The 19270-nt window shown below is 47.8% G+C and overlaps 2 pseudogenes; both read right to left on the reverse strand.

Annotated features, from left to right (window-relative positions):
- Nucleotides 1-1561: 1561 nt before the first annotated feature.
- Nucleotides 1562-2253, reverse strand: LOC149222066 (18S ribosomal RNA; annotated as a pseudogene; the record flags this gene model as incomplete).
- Nucleotides 2254-4205: 1952 nt separating this feature from the next.
- LOC149222067 (18S ribosomal RNA) lies at nt 4206-5935 on the reverse strand (annotated as a pseudogene).
- Nucleotides 5936-19270: the final 13335 nt, after the last annotated feature.

Here is a 19270-nt window from a genome sequence, read left to right on the forward strand (position 1 = left end):
AGCAAGAGATATCAAACGTGGCTACCGACTCACAAGGGGAGGCTCAAACAGAGAACAAGCCTCCCAAGCCCCGCGCCTTCGGAAAAAGGGGGGAACTGCAGGGGACGGCAATCGAGAAGGACTAGGGTGGCCACCCTGTGAACTCACACTGCTTTTCGTCCTTCCCGAACACGAATCCACAACAATCCCACCTCTCCTCCATAAGGCTAGGGGCAAAAGGAAGAAGGGAAGAAAACAACACCAAAGAAACAAAGATCCCAAGAAAATAGAGAAGCTCAACAGCACGCCGAACAAGATGTCCGCTAACCAAAAAGAAATCAAACAAGGCACCCAATCAAAAAAGCGTCCCACCTCTTCACACCCTCCCACATGCATTCATCACAACACCCTTTCCAGCTTTACAACATAGCAAAAAACCAAGCAAATAAATCACGACCCAAAATTGACCAATAGAAAAGACGAGGGCCACAATGAGACCAGTGTCTGGAGCACGTCACTGAGAGGCAAACAGCGCCCCCAACCCAGCGGCACAAGGCTTCAAACTACAAATAGATTGCTGACCATAACACAAACCCACCCCGCTATTGCACCCCTCCGTGTACAAAACACCCAACAACCTTTCCAGCGAGAGAGTCAACGGGGGTCAAAAAATCAAACTCCAAAGAGGAGTTGTCACAGGCCAACACTCAACGCTGGTGAAAGCCGCGAGCCACAAATACATCGACGGTGCAAGGCCACTAGAGAGAGGGACGTTTGCAACCCGCTACTTCTTTCTCCCTCAAAAGGGGAGTGGCTCACGAGAGGAGGAGGAATTCCCTCAACGGCAAAGGCACGAGATAAGATTGCCACCCTCATGCCCGTCGGTAGGGAAAATTGCGATCTCGATGGAGCTCAGACCAAGGGATGGGTTTTTCATTACCTAGACACCCAACCTTTCCGCGAGGGCATGTAGAGGAACGGTCAAGAGGGACTAGGGTGGCCAGCCCAACGGGTTGAACCGCTCTTCATCCATCCCATACTCGACCGCACCCCGACAATCTCGCCTCACGGAAGGTTTGAGCTACCAGGCACGCGCGCAACCACTCCCTCGACCCAACCACCAGCGAAAAAGCTCACCCAAGAAACACATCAACCGCCGCCGCTTTTTCGAGAGAACCAACTATGGAAGCCCGCACCCTTGGCCCATGCCTTCCAACGAACAAAAGACCGAGCACCGTCGCTACGAATGAGTCCGAATTTATTCATCGTTTTTACCAAGCACCTGAACTCTGCAGCAACCATGCCCAGCCGAATAGATCGTTGGAAGGGCTCCCAAGAAACAGGCTTCCGAACCCCCTGCAGAAACACATTGGGGGGGAGAAAATCAAAGGATGGGTGGGACAAGCACAAGCATGGCTTGCAAGCACACACGAAAAAACAAGTGTTACCTCGAGACAAGCAACCAACGATGTTCCCACCAAACACCAAACCCGCTCCCCTAAAGACGCACCACAAAGTCCCACATTGCAATCAACAACCAACCAACCCGAACCAAAAAAGAAAACCCCTGCTATCAATGATCCTACTGCAGGTTCACCTACGGTAACCTTGTTACGACTTCTCCTTCCTCTAAATGATAAGGTTCAATGAACTTCTCATGACGTCGATGGCGACGAACTGCCATCGTCGACACAATCCGAACACTTCACCAGATCATTCAACCAGTAGGAGCGATGGGCGGTGTGTACAAAGGGTAGGGACATAGTCAACACGAGTTGATGACACGCGCTTATTAGGAATTCCTCGTTGAAGACCAATAATTGCAATGGTCTATCCCCATCACGATGCAATTTGATAAGATTTCCCGATCCTCTCGAACCAGGAATAAAAACTCGTTGGCTGCATCAGTGTAGCGCGCGTGCGGCCCAGAACATCTAAGGGCATCACAGACCTGTTATTGCCTCAAACTTCCATGGCCTAAACGGCCATAGTCCCTCTAAGAAGCTGGCCACGAAGGGGAACCTCCGCGTAGCTAGTTAGCAAGCTGAGGTCTCGTTCATTATCGGAATTAACCAGACAAATCACTCCACCAACTAAGAATAGCCATGCACCACCACCCATAGAATCAAGAAAGAGCTCTCAATCTATCAATCCTTACAATGTCTGGACCTGGTAAGTTTCCCCGTGTTGAGTCAAATTAAGCCGCAGGCTCCACTCCTGGTGGTGCCCTTCCGTCAATTCCTTTAAGTTTCAGCCTTGCGACCATAGTCCCCCCGGAACCGAAACACTCTGATTTCTCAGAAGATGTTGGCGGAGTCCTTAGAGCAACATCCGCTTCAAACAGAGAACAAGCTTCCCCAACCCCGTGCCTTCGCAAAAAGGGGGGAACTGCAGGGGACGACGATCGAGGAGGACTAGGGTGGCCACCCTGGGAACTCTCACTGCTTTTCATCCTTCCCGAACACCAATCCAAAACAATCCCACTTTTTCTCCGTAAAGCTAGGGGCTAAAAGAAGGGAAGAAAACAACATGAAAGAAAGAGAGATATCAAACGCGTCCACCGGCTCACAGGGGGAGGCTCAAACAGGGAACAGGAAAGCAAGAGATATCAAACGTGGCTACCGACTCACAAGGGGAGGCTGAAACAGATAACAAGCCTCCCAAGCCCCGCACCTTCGGAAAAGGAGGGAACTGTAGGGGACGACGATCGAGAAGGACTAGGGTGGCCACCCTCCGAACTCGCACTGCTTTTCATCCTTCCCGAACACCAATCCACAACAATCCCACCTCTCCTCCGTAAGGCTAGGGTCAAAAGGAAGAAGGGAAGAAAACAACACCAAAGAAACAAAGATCCCAAGAAAATAGAGAAGCTCAACAGCATGCCGAACAAGATGTCCACTAACCAAAAAGAAATCAAACAAGGCACCCAATCAAAAAAGCGTCCCACCTCTTCACACCCTCCCACATGCATTCATCACAACACCCTTTCCAGCTTTACAACATAGCAAACAACCAAGCAAATAAATCACGACCCAAAATTGACCAATAGAAAAGACGAGGGCCACGATGAGACTAGTGTCTGGAGCACGTCACTGAGAGGCAAACAGCGCCCCCAACCCAGTGGCACAAGGCTTCAAACTACAAATAGATTGCTACCCATAACACAAACCCACCCCGCTATTACACCCCTCCGTGTACAAAACACCCAACAACCTTTCCAGCGAGAGAGTCAACGGGGGTCAAAGAATCAAACTCCAAAGAGGAGTTGTCACAGGCCAACACTCAACGCTGGAGAAAGCCGCGAGCCACAAATACATCGACGGTGCAAGGCCACTAGAGAGAGGGACGTTCGCAAAGCGCACACCACAAAACGAAGAAATGACGCGAGTCCCACAAAAAACCCACAATCCAAAGGGAGGAACAAAGACACAACCCGCTACTTCTTTTTCCCTCAAAAGGGGAGTGGCTCACGAGAGGACGAGGAATTCCCTCGACGGCAAAGGCACGAGATAAGATTGCCACCCTCATGCCCATCGGTAGGGAAAATTGCGATCTCGATGGAGCTCAGACCGAGGGATGGGTTTTTCATTACCTGGACACCCAACCCTTCCACGAGGGCATGTAGAGGAACGGTCAAGAGGGACTAGGGTGGCCAGCCCAATGGGTTGAACCACTCTTCATCCATCCCATACTCGACCGCACCTCGACAATCTCGCCTCACAGAAGTTTTGAGCTACCAGGCACGCGCGCAACCACTCCCTCAACCCAACCACCAGCGAAAAATCTCACCCAAGCAACACATCAACCGCCTCCGTTTTTTCGAGAGAACCAACTATGGAAGCCCGCACCCTTGGCCCATGCCTTCCAACGAACAAAAGACCGAGCACCGCCGCTACGAATGAGTGTGAATTTATCCATCGTTTTTACCAAGCACCTCAACTCTGCAGCAACCATGCCCAGCCGAACAGATCGTCGGAAGGGCTCCCAAGAAACAGGCTTCCGAACCCCCTGCAGAAACACATTGGGGGGGAGAAAAACAAAGGATGGGTGGGACAAGCACAAGCATGGCTTGCAAGCACACACGAAAAAACAAGCGTTACCTCGACACAAGCAACCAATGATGTTCCCACCAAACACCAAACCCGCTCCCCTAGAGACGCACCACAAAGTCCCACATTGCAATCAACACCCAACCAACCCGAACCAAAAAAGAAAACCCCTGCTATCAATGATCCTACTGCAGGTTCACCTACGGTAACCTTGTTACGACTTCTCCTTCCTCTAAATGATAAGGTTCAATGAACTTCTCACGACGTCGACGGCGGCGAACTGCCATCGTTGACACAATCCGAACACTTAACCAGATCATTCAACCAGTAGGAGCGACGGGCGGTGTGTACAAATGGCAGGGACATAGTCAACACGAGTTGATGACACGCGCTTATTAGGAATTCCTCGTTGAAGACCAATAATTGCAATGGTCTATCCCCATCACGATGCAATTTGATAAGATTTCCCGATCCTCTCGAACCAGGAATAAAAACTCGTTGGCTGCATCAGTGTAGCGCGCGTGCAGCCCAGAACATCTAAGGGCATCACAGACCTGTTATTGCCTCAAACTTCCATGGCCTAAACAGCCATAGTCCCTCTAAGAAGATGGCCACGAAGGGGAACCTCCGCGTAGCTAGTTAGCAGGTTGAGGTCTCATTCGTTATCGGAATTAACCAGACAAATCACTCCACCAACTAAGAATAGCCATGCACCACCACCCATAGAATCAAGAAAGAGCTCTCAATCTATCAATCCTTACTATGTCTGGACCTGGTAAGTTTCCCCGTGTTGAGTCAAATTAAGCCGCAGGCTCCACTCCTGGTGGTGCCCTTCCGTCAATTCCTTTAAGTTTCAGCCTTGCGACCATACTCCCCCCGGAACCCAAACACTCTGATTTCTCAGAAGGTGCTGGCGGAGTCCTTAGAGCAACATCCGCCGATCCCTGGTCGACATCGTTTATGGTTGAGACTAGGATGGTATATGATCGTCTTCGAGCCCCCAACTTTCGTTCTTGATTAATGAAAACATCCTTGGCAAATGCTTTCGCAGTGGTCCGTCTTTCATAAATCCAAGAATTTCACCTCTGACAATGAAATACGAATGCCCCCGAGAGTCCCTATTAATCATTACTCCGGTCCCGAAGGCCAACACAATAGGACCAGACTCCTATCATGTTATTCCATGCTAATGTATTCAGAGCATAAGCTTGCTTTGAAAACTCTAATTTTTTCAAAGTAACCGCGACGGAACTTCGACCCAGCCAATTAAGGCCAGGAGCATGCCACCGACAAAAGGGATGGAAGGGCAGGTGCACAGCGAGTAGGCGGACCGACCCTTATGACCCAAGATCCAACTACGAGCTTTTTAACTGCAACAACTTAAATATACACTATTGGAGCTGGAATTACCACGGCTGCTAGCACCAGACTTTCCCTCCAATGAATCCTCGTTAAGGGATTTAGATTGTACTCATTCCAATTACCAAACTCGATGAGCCCAGTATTGTTATTTATTGTCACTACCTCCCCATGTCAGGATTGGGTAATTTGCGCGCCTGCTGCCTTTCCTTGGATGTGGTAGCAGTTTCTCAGGCTCCCTCTCCAGAATCGAACCGTAATTCTCCGTCACCCGTCACCACCATGGTAGGCCTCTATCCTACCATCGAAAGTTGATAGGGCAGAAATTTGAATGAAGCATCGCCAACACAAGGGTTGTGCGATCCGTCGAGTTATCATGATTCACCGGAGAAGCAAGCAAGCCTGCGCCGGCCTTTTGTCTAAAAAATGCATCCCTTCCAAAGAGTCGAGACTTGGTGCACGTATTAGCTCTAGAATTACTACGGTTATCCGAGTAGTATGGTCATCTTTGAGACAAGCATATGACTACTGGTAGGATCAACCAGGTAGCACCCTCCCACTTCAAAGGGCGTTCCGCGCACTCTCTTACCGAGAGCCAACCTGAACACCATCAAGTCAAAGAGACGTCAAGATATCATGTAAAACTTTTATGCCTTGCACCTCTTGCATCCCAAGAAGGAAGCACACACAACATCCCAAGGACATGGCAAACAAATGGGCAGACCTGCCAAGCCACAACGCAGCAAGGCCACTCCCCGCCCTGCACCGATGCCACCTAGGAGTCCACCCAGATAGCAGCAACAGTGGACCTCGATCGGATGATCGCCTGCGGTAGCCTCGACAAAAAGGCAAGGGAAGGAAATCATACAAGACAAACCGAGCCCGCAACCTCCCTTAGAAATGGCCCCTAACCCACCCCTCCCCTCCCCGCACAGGGGCCACCTAGGAGTCCACCCGGGCAGCAGCAACGATGGACCTTGATCGCATGATCGCCTGCGGCAGCTTCAATGCAAAGAGGAAACGGAAGGAAACAAAACAAGACCAACCGAGCCCACAACCTCTCTTAGAAATGCCCCCCGACCCTCCACACCATGCACCGAGGCCACCTAGGATTCCACCCGCGCGAGCTGACGGTGGACCTCGATCACTTGACTGCTTGTGACAACCATGATGCGAAGGCAAAGGAAGGAAGCAAATGCAAATCAAGAGGGTCGCTACACAATACAGGGACACATATCCGAACAGGAGGAGGGATCGGGCAGCTCCGCACCCCACGCACCCTATGTATAGGCAACCTAGGAGATTTCCCAAAGCTAAACCGACCGGATGATGAATAATTTTCCCCTATGGCCACCTCCACGCAATGGAGGGAGGTCAAAGCGTTCCACCTCAAAATCCTTCTTCCGAATAGCCTCCACCATCGATGACTATAGTAGCAAGCCTCCTCTCTATTGGACCACGAGCGCATACACAATTGAAACAACAAGTGCCCCCCAACCCTCCCCGTAGAGAGGCCACCTAGGAGTCCACCCGGACAGCAACAACGATGGACCTCGATCGCATGATCGCCTGTGACAGCCTCAATGCAAAGGAAACGGAAGGAAACAAAACAACAAGACCAACCGAGCCCACAACCTCTCTTAGAAATGGCCCCCAACCCTCCATGCCACGCACCGACGCCACCTAGGAGTCCACCCGTGCCAGCTGATGGTGGACCTCGATCACTTGACCGCCTGCGCCAACCACGATGCGAAGGCAAAGGAAGGAAGCAAATGCAAATCAAGAGGGTCGCTACACAATACAGGGACACATATCTGAACAGGAGGAGGGATTGGGAAACTCCGCACCCCACGCACCCTACGTAAAGGAAACCTAGGAGATTTCCCACAGCTTTACTGACCGGATGATGAATAACTTTCCCCTACGGCCACCTCCACATAAAGGAGGGAGGTCGAAGTGTTCCACCTCGAAATCCTTCTTCCGAATAACCCCCACCATCGATGACTATAGTAGTAAGCCTCCTCCCCATTGGACCACGAGTGCATACACAATTGAAACAACATGTGCCCCCCAACCCTCCCCACAGAGAGGCCACCTAGGAGTCCACCCGGATAGCAGCAATGATGGACCTCGATCACATGATCGCCTACGGCAGCCTCAATGCAAAGGAAAAGGAAGGAAACAAAACAAAAAGACCAACCGAGCCCACAACCTCTCTTAGAAATGCCCCCCGACCCTCCACGCCATGCACCGAGGCCACCTAGGAGTCCACCCACGCCAGCTGACGATGGACCTCGATCACTTGATTGCCTGCAGCAACCACGATGCGAAGGCAAAGGAAGGAAGCAAATGCAAATCAAGAGGGTCGCTACACAATACAAGGACACATATCCGAACAGGAGGAGGGATCGGGCAGCTCCGCACCCCACGCACCCTACGTACAAGCAACCTAGGAGATTTCCCATAGCTTTACCGACCGGACGATGGATAACTTTCCCCTATGGCCACCTCCACGCAAAAGAGGGAGGTCGAAGCGTTCCACCTCGAAATCCTTCTTCCGAATAGCCCCCACCATCGATGACTATAGTAGTGAGCCTCCTCCCCATTGGACCACGAGCGCATACACAATTGAAACAAAAAGTGCCCCCCAACCCTCCCCGCAGAGAGGCCACCTAGGAGTCCACCCAAACAGCAGCAACGATGGACCTCGATTGCATGATCGCCTCCGGAAGCCTCAATGCAAATGAAACGGAAGGAAACAAAACAACAAGACCAACCGAGCCCACAACCTCTCTTAGAAATGCCCCCCGACCCTCCGCGCCACGCACCGAGGCCACCTAGGAGTCCACCCGTGCCAGATGACGATGGACCTCGATCACTTGACCGCCTGCGGCAACCACGATGCGAAGGAAAAGGAAGGAATCAAATGCAAATCAAGAGGATCGCTACACAATACAAGGACACATATCCAAACAGGAGGAGGGATCGGGCAGCTCCGCACCCCACGTACCCTATGTACAAGGCAACCTAGGGGATTTCCCACAGCTTTACTGATCGGACGATGAATAATTTTCCCCTACGTCCACCTCCACGCAAAGGAGGGAGGTCGAAGCATTCCACCTCGAAATCCTTCTTCCGAATAGCCCCCACCATCGATGACTATAGTAGCAAGCCTCCTCGAAATCCTTCTTCCGAATAGCCCCCACCATCGATGACTATAGTAGCAAGCCTCCTCCCCATTGGACCACGAGTGCATACACAATTGAAACAACAAGTGTCCCCCAACCCTCCCCGCAGAGAGGCCACCTAGGAGTCCACCTGGACAGCAGCAACGATGGACCTCGATCGCATGATCGCCTGCGGCAGCCTCAATGCAAAGGAAACAGAAAGAAACAAAACAACAAGACCAACCGAGCCCACAACCTCTCTTAGAAATGCTCCCTGACCCTCCACGCCACGCACCGAGGCCACCTAGGAGTCCACCCGCGCCAACTGACGGTGGACTTCGATCACTTGACCGCCTGCGGCAACCACGATGCGAAGGCAAAGGAAGGAAGCAAATGCAAATCAAGAGGGTCGCTACACAATACAAGGACACATATCCGAACAGGAGGAGGGATCGGGCAGCTCCGCACCCCACGCACCCTACGTACAAGCAACCTAGGAGATTTCCCACAGCTTTACCGACCAAACGTTGAATAATTTTCCCCTACAGCCACCTCACGCAAAGGAGGGAGGTCGAAGCGTTCCACCTTGAAATCCTTCTTCCAAATAGCCCCCACCATCGATGACTATAGTAGCAAGCCTCCTCCCCATTGGACCACAAGCGCATACACAATTGAAACAACAAATGCCCATAAACATTCTGACTTAAAATTTCCAACCGCAAAAGCCTGCCACACACGAAAGGTGCAAGGGAAAAGCCGACCCCTCGATCAAACATATGGGCCAACACATCTATCAAAACCTCAAAGCCAACGCAACCACGAATGATGTGCACTTTGAAAGGAATGCCAACCCTTGACTTTACAACAAGGAGAACAGCGCCTCACATCGCCCGATGGAAAAAGCAAGCAAGAGGGAGGGTAGGTGGTTTACAACCAAAACCCTTCCACGTCCCTCTTAAATGTATGCATCTCAACCGATAATGCCAACGCGGAAAGAGTACAAGCACAAGACACCGGCACCATAAACAGCCGAATAATGAAGAGGCTAGCCATCACAAGGAGCCACACCACAACAACCCATACAACTCCCAAAACTTGGAGCAGAAGGGGAATTGCTCACATATGCCTCCAAGGACAAGCATGGCCAACATTACCGCTCATGCGCTACCGAGTGGGTATGGAGAGAAGATGAAAATCGGACACCCTACAAATGACCCAAGGCCATTCTTGAGGCAAACCCGAAAAACCAACTCAATTGCCAACCCACCTTTCACACAAAAAGCAAAACCCTCCACACCAAATAGGGAGGAGGTGAACAATATAACGAGGAACCAATTTTAATGGAGCCACAAGTGGCTGCCCAGCCTAATAAAAATTCTCTATTCGCTACAACCGACGGGCACGATAGCGACATAGGCAACGACGGAGTTTTGGGGCTTCCATCTGGGACCCGCAACAACGAAGGCTCAAAGGAGCGCTGAGAAAACTTTCCACATTCTTGTCATTGGGATGGAAAAGAGGGACGGGGATGAGCATGGCCCACATTACCGCTCATGTGCTACCGAGCGGGGATGGAGTGAAGACGAAAATCGGCCGCCCTACAAACGACCCAAGGCCATCGTTCAGGCAAACCCGAAAACACAACTCGATCACCAACCCACCTTTCACACGGAAATAAAACCTGTTGCTGGTATCATTTGGAGGGGCACGCGGGGATGAGGACGAGCCAGGGAGCCACACCACAACAGCCCATACAACTCCAAGAACTTGGAGAGTGGAATGGGAATTGTTCACATATGCCTCCCAGGCCGAGCCTGGCCAACATTACCGCTCATGCGCTACCGAGTGGGGATGGAGAGAAGATGAAAATCGGCCGCCCTACAAATGACCCAAGGCCATCGTTCAGGCAAACCCGAAAACACAACTTGATTACCAACCCACCTTTCACACGGAAAGAAAACCTGTCGCTAGTATCATCTGGAGGGGCACGTGGGGACCAGGACGAGCCATGGAGCCACACCACAACAGCCCATACAGCTCCAAGAACTTGGAGAGCGGAAGGGGAATTGTTCACATATACCTCCCAGGCTGAGCATGGCCAGCATTACCGCTCATGCGCTACCGAGTGGGGATGGAAAGAAGATGAAAATCGACAACCCTACAAACAACCCAAGGCCATCATTCAGGCACACGTGAAAACACAACTCGATTACCAACCCACCTTTCACACGGAAAGAAAACCTGTCACTGCTATCATCTGGAGGGGAACAAGGGGGACCACGATGAGCAGGGAGCCACACCACAACAGCCCATACAGATCCAAGAACTTGAAGAGCGGAAGGGGAATTGTTCACATATGCCTCCCAGGCCAAGCCTAGCCAACATTACCGCTCATGCGCTACCGGGTGTGTTGTTGGGAAAAGTATCCAATACGGAATGCCCCTATCCCACTCTAAGAGGTGATAGTGCCTTAGCAACAAACAAAGAAATCTATCTGAGTATTCTTCTTTATGAGATGCAAATAGAGAAAGAAGGATCTAACTAACCGATGTCTTCCGCTAGTTGGTCGATCCAATCACTCTCTCTCTTTCGTTCGCTTCCCGCTGCCTGCTCTTTCACTGGTCCAGCTTCACACGGTTCCTGCAAGATCACAAGAGTAGAAGACTACACGAAAGATATAGATTCACATTCATAACTAGTTTAGGATCAGATATAAACTAAATATGAAAATACAACAAAACATCATTGAAATACAAGCATATAGGAGAAACTCAAGCAGCTTTATTGATATGATAAACAAGGTTCAAGAGGAGATACTGTTACACTAAAAAATGTCACCATGGCTATTTATAGTCGGTATGGCTCAATCAATAGTCATACTACCCTCTTGAGCAAGTCTTATGCCTCTGCTATTCATGTCAAACTCCAAGAAAGAGAGAAAGTCCTTATAAATATGTTTATCTCTGGGTACGCAGGTTCTCTCAAGCCTTGCCTGCGGGTACGCACCTTTTGTTCATAAGGTCTGCGTCCAAGGACGCTCTGTATCTAAAGGGGCAGGTGCGTCCCTCTGAAAAGGTTAAAATGCGCAAGTTTTATCTTCAAAAACTTACTTGTGGTCATTTCTAGAGCATTCTAGAAGGTTGTTTGATGTGTATTGAGCGCCTCCAGATGGTTCATGCACTCCTATCAAAGAGGAACTTATCCCATCAATAAGGGAGTGATCCCATCCAAAGAGGGGACTATCCCATTGATGGTGGACCTGATTAACTTCCTCTTGAGCACTATAAAAAGAGGCATTGAGCCAGAAGGAAAGAGGTTGAAAGCTATAGATTTCTAAGGGTAAATGCTGCAGGAATTAGGACTCCCATTTAGAAGCTTGTGAGGAGAGGTTGTCATCTTTACTTGTTCTATTTGGAAGTGGGTGAGCTTTGTCAAAGTAGAGGAAGACTCTTGTGGACCCTGGAAGGAGCTTGCACAACACCAAGGCTCAGGTTGTAATGGTTCCTTTTGATTACCTTTAATGCAAATTGGTCGATTCTTCTCAATAACTTGTTGTTGATGGGTTATTTCATGTACTCCTTGGTCTATATGTTGAATATGCTTTGTTTTATGTTATAATCAGGTGCTATTTAATTGTTTGACTGTTGGTGATTGCAGGTTTTGGAGAAAAGGAGGAGCTCATCCAGATCAACAAAGCTTGGACTTCTACAACAGCGTTTGGACAAAGGTAAGAACGAAACACTTGATTACTCATATCATAATGTATGTTTAGAGAAGGATAGCTCCAGTTTGTTTTGTTTGTCATTAGAATGTCTTAGACTTCTAGGAAGGTCAGTTGTGTCCGCACCCTTGACTGATTCCGTGTGACAAATTGGCGACTCCGCTGGGGAAAGTTTCCATTGATGAGAAGAGTCTTTTCTTTTGTGTGAACTTTGCTTTGAGAAAATTGGTTTATTTTTCTGGTTTTGGCTCTGTGATCTTGTCTCTGGGTGGGTTAGCTTAGGATTAGTTTTATTTTGGGTTTTCTTGAGTTTTTCAGTAGGACGCACCCTCTGAGTGCTGCACAGTGCGTCCCTGGACACACTTTTGCTGTGTGCACAGAGCGGGCCCGCACCTGTGCTAACGGGTTGCCTGCGTCCCCTGCCAAAATTTGAGAAAAATCCACTTTTTGCCTTTTTTGCTCTTAGATTTTGTTTTTTCTTAGTTTCTTCTGCCCAGATTCATCAGTCCCTTATCCAAAATCTTCACCTGAACTGGTTTCATTAGCATTGAGTGTTTTAGTGGATTTCGTCGAAGTGTAAGCCCTAGGGTTTGATTTTTGAGTAGGTCTTGTAGCGACTTTAGCGGTAGGAGTTGCCAAGCCTTAGATATCTCTGGTTTTGTCAACATTCTGAGAAGTCAGACCTGTTATAAAGTCTACCTGTAGGAGCAACTTACCATCAAGTTGTCTTTTGGGCCAATTTCGAAGTGCTTGTTGTTTAAGTCTTGAATTCCATTTTACGAAAAGAACAAAAAGATTTGAGTTTTGTTTTGAATAGTCTTTTGATTCTGCATTAGCTGGTCCTTGATTTGATTTTGATCAAGTAAAACATCCTAGAATCGTCTTTGTGAGCTTTTACCTTGTTAGATTTGCTTAGAGTAATCTCTCTTTTGGTTTGCTTGTGAGTCAAGTTTTCATAGTTTTTGTAGCTGTTGAGATTGTTTTTTGTTAAAGATAGGTTTACATGCTTTATTAAAAAGAGAAAATACAAAAATATCTCCTTTGAAAAAGTTTTGTTTCAAGTACCTTTGAAAGTTTTTGAAAGAAAAAGAGTTTTTCGTGCAAGTAAAGAGTGGTTATGTTTGTGTGCTTGAAAATAAAAAGAGAATTGTTTCTTTGATTGTCTTTTCTAAGGAAGTTGTTTTCTTTAAAAATTGCATTCTCTCAACTCTCTTAGTTAAAGAATTTCATTGAAAAAGCAAAGTAGCATAGATCATCTTAGGTGCATCTTTGTAGTGGTTGGAGTCGAGTCTACACACCATTGGTTTCACTTCCATCACCTTGTGACTCTAAAGAACAACCTTAAAAGTAACGCTTAAAGTAAAATTGAACTAGTAACTTTTATTTTCTAGGGCTCTGAAGCATCAATTTAGATCAGGCTAGTGTCTTGGAGTAGGTGAGTACTTAACTCTCCAAGACAGTAAAACCAAACAAGTAGTCGATCTTGTGATAGAATCAAATCCAATTGTTACATTTACACTCTGGGAAAGCTCCTCTTAAAGGAGAAGCACGAGCTCGTGTCCGAACCAGTGAGGGGATCATTCCCCCCTCGTTGGGAACGACGCCAGACAGTACGTATTACAAACGGTAAACCTCGGATTAACCATTGTCGAGGAGCCAGGGGTCACTTATCGGTAAACCTTGGATTACTGTCAAGGAGCCGGTAAGGGGATTGAGCTTGCTACTCTGCCCTTGCGTGCTGTCGGAGTTTAGACTGTTCCCCCAGGTGTACTTGTGGCCGTTGGTAACCTTAGTGACCATAATCTCTAGGATTCTACCCAAGGTGACGGTGGAGGGAAGGTCCCACTGTACCTGGAGCAGACGTCGGCTATACTCACTTGGATTTTCTTGGGGGTTCACTTCACTCGAGACGGTTAAAGTGGAGGAACTTGGTCCAGTCTATTCATTAAGCAGGTTGTCAGCGTAACTGTTCCACCCGCCATTTCGGTACTGAATCCAGCGAGGTTGGGCCTAATCACCAACTAGCGCTTTTGGTCCGGAAGAATACTGTTTGTGTTTGGTTTGACGCCCTAGATTCTTTAGGCGTGTGATTCACATTTGTTTGGTTCTTTAGAGACTTTAGGTGGTTTGATTTGAAATTTTATTTTGTTTTCGTGTGTAGTAGTTAAAAGTTTTTAGCTGTGGCGGAATTACCGAGACAGTCCCGTAGACTTCGGGGCCAGTCTCCTGAAGTTGTTTCTGTGGCCGAATTGTTGAGAAGATCCCGTAGACTTAGGGGTGAACCTCCTCAAGACGAGTCCAGTCATTTAGAAGGTTTAAAGGTCCTTGTAACTCCTCCTAGTGGCAGTAGAGTAGGTTCACCTGAAGAAGGAGAATCTTCCTTGGTAGTCCATCCAGATTACCAAAGTTTAGAGACAGGTTATAATCCCGAAGCTGTTACAGTTTCTGAGCTTGTTGGTAGTTTTTCGTCTGCTAGTGATACAGGCGAAGAACCAGAAATATCCGAACCTGTTACTCCGACTCCTAGTGTTCTTGATTCACCGAGAATAGAAAGAATTATCACCGAAAATCTTCCTGTTGGTTTGATTGCTATAGAAGAACTCGTTCCAGAGGAAGAAATAGGCGTCTCTGATCCTGAAGATCAAATTACCCTTGATCTAAGGGAGCGTGAATCTATCTTTTACAGTCCTCCTAGAAGTACTACTTGGTACCTTTCGTTAACCAATTATTTAGACAACTTTGGGCTAGGTTTTTCTACACCTCGAACTCCTTTTCCACCTGGAGGAATTCATACTCCTGTAAATATGTCTGGTCAGTCATCTGTGTTTACACAAAGTCCTGAATCTTTTTTACATGGTGGTCCTTCTGTTCCTACTGGGTATCAATCTCTTTCTGGTACTTTTGCGGGAGCGTCTCCTCAACCCGTTGATCATGGGTTATTAGTTGGAAACAGTGGTAATGTACCATTGGGTGTAGGAGACATTTACATGATGTCAGGTTCAGTTCCTGTTACCCAACCTCAAGGTGGCCAATTACCGCCTGGGGGGCAGCCTTCGTTAATGCCTGGGGGGCAACCTCAAGGTACTTCATTCGTGTCTGGGGGGCAACCTCAAGGTCAGTACGCTCCTATGGGGCAATACATACCTCAAGGTCAACCCCAGCCTCAATATGTACCCCAAGGTCAACCTCAGTATCAATATCAACCTCAAGGATGGCAACCTCAAGGATGGCAACCCCAAGGGTATCAACCCCAAGGATATCAACCTCAAGGATACCAACCTCAAGGTCAAGGTCAACCCCAGTACCCGTATTTACCTCAATGTTATCAACCTCAAGGTCAATACTCAGGTCAAGGTTATCAACCACCTCAAGGGCAATCATATGGGACTGCACCTTACAATTATCAATCCTATCCTCAATCCGGCTATGGATCTCAGTACCCTCAACCTGTTATGGGTCAATACCCTGGAATGTTAGTATGGGATCCGTCACAGGGTCAACAGATGTTGCAGCCAAGTATACAGTCGGTACCTCAAGCAGGACAACCTGTAGTTCCTGGTCCACCCCAGCAACCGCAACCTGTCCAGTCAAGTGTTCAGACCTCTGTAACTTCGGTAGTTACTCAGCCACCAATTGCACCTAGTACTCCATCTCAAACGGCCGCTGCAACTACCGACACATCTACCATACTTACTTCTGGAGTATCGACGGCTCCGGTTTCTACTGTCTCTGTAACCACTCCTCAGACATCTGTACTGTTGTCTGGATCTACGATTCAAACCACAGTCCAGATGCCTGTAGGCCAACCTGGTATAAGTACGGTTGTTACTACTCAACCTCAATTTGTTCAACCTCCGTACCAGGGACAGTATCAACCTGGGCAAGCTGTCCAACAACCGGTTTACCAGTATCAACCGTATCCTGGGTACACTTATCAACAACCTCAGCAACCCCAGTACGGTCCGGTTAATCCTGGTTTTCCAGGAGGATATAATATCCCAAATGCGACTCCTGTTCCTAGTTATCCTGGATATCCTCCTCCTGGGGCCGGTATTGTGACCCAGAGTTTTAGAGATCCTAACCGGCAGTTACCGTTTATCGCAACTTTGGATTTACCAGACTTGACGCGCCTAACGAACGATCCAATTCAATATCTTCCGTTTTGGCCGCCAATGCCAAATAAGTTGCCCAGCGATATACCCAAGTTCGAAGGTAAGTCTGGAGAGGATCCGTCCAATCACGTGATGACTTACCACCTCTGGTGTGCTTCAAATTCCATCTCGGATGATTCGATCCGCTTACGTCTTTTCCAGCGTACACTCATTGGTCTCGCGGCCAAGTGGTACATTGAGTTACCACGGGCCTCTTTTTACAATTTTAGCCAGTTAGCTACCTCGTTCTTAACTCACTTTCAGTTACCGGTCAGATACGATAACGGTACGGAGTTATTAACTTCACTAAAACAATCAACCTCCACGTATATTTCAGATCACATTCATGAGTGGAGACGTCGAAGAAGGCTAGTGAAAGTTTTTATCCCGGACCAAATCTTAGCTGAATGGTTTGTTAAATCATTATTACCAAGGATTACTGAAGATGTAGCTAAGGCCGGAGTAGTTACTGAGGAGCAAGTCATTGCTCAGGCACAATACCTTGACTTAGTTTACACGCAGTCGGGTACATTACACGAGAAGATTCTGGATCTTCCAAAGTCGAACCAAATCGCTGCTGCTCCTTCGGGATCTCATGCCGCTGATGGTATGATTGGTGTCGTGAATACAAAGAGTAAGAAGAAGTCTTCCAAGGCTTCAACTACTCCTATTATCACTTTGCCTGATTCCCCGACAGGAGAGTCTTCTCCTGAACTTACCGCCGATATTCACGCTGTAGAGTCATCTACGGCCAAATAAAAAAACGGTGGAAAGAAGAAAGGAAAGAAGAAGGCTAAAGCAGACAAAGCTCCGAAGGAGAAAACTGAAAAGTCGGAAACCAATGACGAAAAGCGCAAACCTCGATATCCTTGTCTTATTTGTGAAGAGGATCATTTTACGAGAGATTGCCCTCATCGGGCCGAGGTAGTGAAAATAGTCAAAGGTTCTCCCACTCCTGCTGTGTTAAAAAATCCATTTCCGGAGCAGGAGAATAAGATGATAGGTTCTTCCTCGAATGCCAGTGAAGAACCCATTTTGATGATGTCTCATGTGAGGATTGCGACTCGATCGCAAGATTATGGTAGTAAGAATCCTGTTGATGGTAAGGAAGCAGAATCTTCTCACTCTGACCCATCAACCTCAGCTCCTGGTTCCGATCCACTACAGATCGAGAAACCTAACCCAGACTTAGTAATTAAACCACCCGCCAAGGGTGTACTTCGAAAGTCTGCTTTCAATCCACATGCGAGAGCGGCCCAGAATTACAACATTGTTGAGGACTTAGCTGTTTCACCTTCAGCAATGTCGGCGTTAGAAGTGCTGCAATCATGCCCAGCACAACGAAAATTGCTTTTGTCGGCTATAGGAGCTGTTGACGTTCAGGATCCGAATCTAATAATCTTCGATCTAGAAAATAGTACACCACGACTCCCCCATCAAATGGCTTTCCAAATTCCAGTGATAGTCAAAAACAGGCCTATTCATCGCACTGTGATTGATGAGGGAGCTTCTACGTGTATTATGTCCATTCAATGTTGGAGATCCCTTGGTTCTCCTTCGTTGAACCAATCCCCCACCATCCTTAAGGCCTTTGATGGCCGTGGGTTCCGTCCGTTTGGTATTCTACAGGAATTGCCTATAGGGGTAGAAGGTAAAACCGTTAGTCTAGATGTGGAAGTGGTTGATGCCCCTCTAGACTACAACCTTCTTTTGGGTCGAAGTTGGTCATATGCTATGACAGCGGTCGTTTCATCGGTCTTCAGAGTAATTAAGTTTCCACATAACGGTAAGATCGTGACTATTGATCAGCTGACATACTTTTCATCCGACCCAGCCTCTTCAGAGAGTATCCAGCATGTCGGTAAGACGACAATCCCTTATAGGGACGTTGGTGTAGGTTTAGTTAAGGATTCCGGTTTACTGGGAACTTTTCCTCTCCCTCCACTCAGCGTAGAACCTTCGTTTGACATCAGAAAACATTATTTATGATGATCCTTGGTATGTCCCATCTGACTCTGAGATAGACTCATTCGGTAATGCTATGCCTTTGAGTCCATATGAAATTGCTTATGAAGCTCTCATGTCTTTTACCGACTTTCATTCAACCAAAGTCGACCAAATGAATGTGGTCAGTGAAGAATCACTTTTCCCCTCAACCTTAGAACGGATAGCGTTTCCCGAAGTCGTGTCATCTGACGAACCACTTCGCGAAATCCTAAGTGTAGACGATCTACCATGGGAAGATCTCCATCACAGATCTTCATTTTTACCTAAGGATGATGCATTTGAAAATGATTTTTCATCTATCTTTACCGCTGAATATGTCAAAGACGCTCAGGATCCAACGAAACATTCTGATTCAGAGTTGAATTTAGGGAATATTTCTCGTACTATTCCCATTGATATTTCAGTGAAGCCCGGAATTGAGGAGAACATTCATATAGGTGCCGCATGTACAGAAGAAGAAATCCAAACTTACAAGGCCCTATTCCAAGAATTCCGCGATGTGTTTGCATGGTCTTACGAGGAAATGCCGGGAATCGATCCTGCCATTGTTGTTCATGAAATCAAAACCTACCCGGATGCTAAACCCATCCGGCAACGGTTACGTCAGATTCACCCTCGAAAAGCGGCTGCGATTAAAACAGAAGTCGAAAAGCTGTTGAAAGCAGGTTTCATTTATCCGATCCCGTTAACGGATTGGGTATCGAATATTGTTCCGGTCAACAAGAAACAAGGAACAATAAGAATCTGTATCGACTATAGGGATATCAATCGAGCTTGTCCAAAAGACAACTATCCTACGCCTTATATCGATCAAATTATTGATGATTGTGCCGGAAG

Source organism: Pinus tabuliformis, chromosome Q (genome assembly GCF_031772625.1).
Source record: "Pinus tabuliformis cultivar Carrire ecotype Pingquan chromosome Q, CPIR1, whole genome shotgun sequence".
In the NCBI taxonomy this organism is placed as follows: domain Eukaryota; kingdom Viridiplantae; phylum Streptophyta; class Pinopsida; order Pinales; family Pinaceae; genus Pinus; species Pinus tabuliformis.